The sequence below is a fragment of the Corythoichthys intestinalis genome, chromosome 8 (genome assembly GCF_030265065.1).
Source record: "Corythoichthys intestinalis isolate RoL2023-P3 chromosome 8, ASM3026506v1, whole genome shotgun sequence".
Classification (NCBI taxonomy): domain Eukaryota; kingdom Metazoa; phylum Chordata; class Actinopteri; order Syngnathiformes; family Syngnathidae; genus Corythoichthys; species Corythoichthys intestinalis.
Window position 1 is genome coordinate 35988973 of NC_080402.1, and position 2383 is coordinate 35991355.

General features: G+C 39.9%; 1 non-coding gene across 1 annotated transcript; it reads left to right on the plus strand.

Moving 5' to 3' along the window:
* The first annotated feature begins 2260 nt into the window (after positions 1-2260).
* On the plus strand, positions 2261-2332 carry trnaq-cug (transfer RNA glutamine (anticodon CUG)). The gene has a single exon. It is a non-coding gene; the product is annotated as a tRNA-Gln (tRNA).
* Positions 2333-2383: the final 51 nt, after the last annotated feature.

Below are 2383 nucleotides of genomic sequence, written 5' to 3' on the forward strand. Positions count from 1 at the left end.
GATGTGTTAGGAAAAAAATGCGATATTTACCTCCCGCTTAGCTACTGATATGCTTGACCAAGCACTCTGTGGAGATTACAGATCTACTAAATCACCAGAAGAATCTTCTGCTTGTTTGTTATGCCTAATGATCAGTTAAACTTAAAAAAAAAAAAAAAAAAAAAATGTTGCATACAAATCAGTGCCATATGAGGGCAGGTCCCACCAGTTTAGACACACTACAAAGCTTTAAAATCCATTTTAAGTTAATAATGTTAACCTGTTGTATGACTGATACGACTTTTATCATTTCAGGAAAACCAGCATATGAAATAAATGAGGCAGTCCCTGACTGGGAACCATCCTTACGCCTGGGACACACATGTGTTCAGCCCACCAACGTGGACCGCTCTTCTAGGCGAAGTAGGCGTGAGAAATTGAGGATGGAGGAAGACGTTGGTGAGCTACAGGAGGAGCCGTCAGCGCCCTTTAGATGCTCCTTCTGACCTTCATGCGCCTGCGTTTGGACCTGGCTACAGTACACATTGCACACATATTCCATGTTTCCCGTAAGACTGTGTATTGAGTGTTCAGTGACATGGTGCCGTTTTTACATGCTAACTTGAGACGAGCAATTGTTTGGCCCAACAGAGAAACACTTTATAAAACAATGCCTCACAAGTTTGTTGAGTCCTTCAGACGCAGAGTTGCAGTGATTATTGAGTTTTTTTTTTTTTAAATTTTTACAGAGAAACCATCAAATCTTAAGGCGCGTGCGCAAATGTTTTCTAGTTACAAGCATAACTACACCATGAAATACCTAACTGGAATCACACCAAAGGGGGGAATTTGTTTGATGTCAAAAGGTTTGGGTGGTCGCACAAGTGACAAACATATCACCTTGAACAGTGCTTTTTTAAATAACCTTTTGCCCGGGGACATTGTCTTGACTGACAGAGGCTTTGATATTCAAGAACATGTGGGTATGTTATGTGCAGAGGTCAAACTCCCTGCGTTCACAAAAGGTCGCTGTCAGTTAGCTGGTAGAGATGTGGAGGAGACTAGGAAGATGGCACATTTGAGGATCCATGTTGAACGGGTAATTGGTAATCTTTGCCAGAAGTATAAGATCCAACAGGAACTATACCTATTAACTTGGTTCTGCCATGTGACGGCGAAGATTGCACATTGTTGGATAAGATTGTTTATGTATGCGGTGCCCTTACAAACCTTTGCCCAACTGTTGTGTAGTTTGTACTGTTATACCATTTACTATGCTAACCGTTGCATCCTTTCAAACTTAGCTGTTATTGATATTTTGTATTTTGTTGTGACTTGATTGTATTTAATAAAACATTAAGTCATCTTGAATCCTATTCTTTGTAAGTACAGCATGTGTCAATACTGTATTATATATATACACACGCATAATAATGTTTATACAAAGGACGACAGTTAACTACTTTGGCCAGGTACTTTTAATATTGCCAAATTGTCAGTTAAAACAAATCACAAACTACCAACCACCACCAACTTAAGTGGAGCACAGAGAGCAGAACCAACACATGTCTTTATCTGTTTCACGCGGTGTAGACCAACACAGGTTAAATAATAATGGGGCTGATCTCATTATCACACGCAACCATGTCATCTTTGGTCTCCAGACCACAGCAGAGGCACCATAACTGACGTCATAACTGACAAATACCGATCTCTCGCTTCCTTTTCAAGCTTCTCCACATAAGGAGTCTTGTCGTTCTTCTGGCTTTTTCCCATTTTGATGTGACATTCGCGTGGCTGCTTACCCGCAAAATTGTCAACAAAACAAACGTGACCGGGGCGGATGTAGTCCAGGTCACTGAGATACACGAAAGATGGCGGCACAGGTGGTCGTGATGACGTAGGTGACAACAACCGATACGGTACTTTAGCCAAACAGCACTAAAATCTTTTGTTTTTTAATCCTGTCACCAGCATGTACGATTTAGCTTTTTTTTAATTTTATTTTTTTCCCTGAAGCAGATATTTTCAAAAAATGTGTAGACCAGTGTAAATCACAAGCGCAGTCGAATACATACAAATGATAACTCTTGGAAAATGCACACATTACGGGGTTGTTGTTTTTTCTTATTTTATGGAACTTCGTGGATATACTTGCGGACTTGGAAAAACACGTGAACATGACGCAGAAATTATATTTTTGGGGAGTAAAAATGAATGAAAATGAGGTTGGACTGTGAACAACTATATACACGTTATGTCCAAGTGATGACGTAGCTAAGGTTCCATGGTGTAATGGTTAGCACTCTGGACTCTGAATCCAGCGATCCGAGTTCAAATCTCGGTGGAACCTAATTTGGCTAACTTTATTGTTTTTAATTTTCTTATCAAGAGACAATTCAAT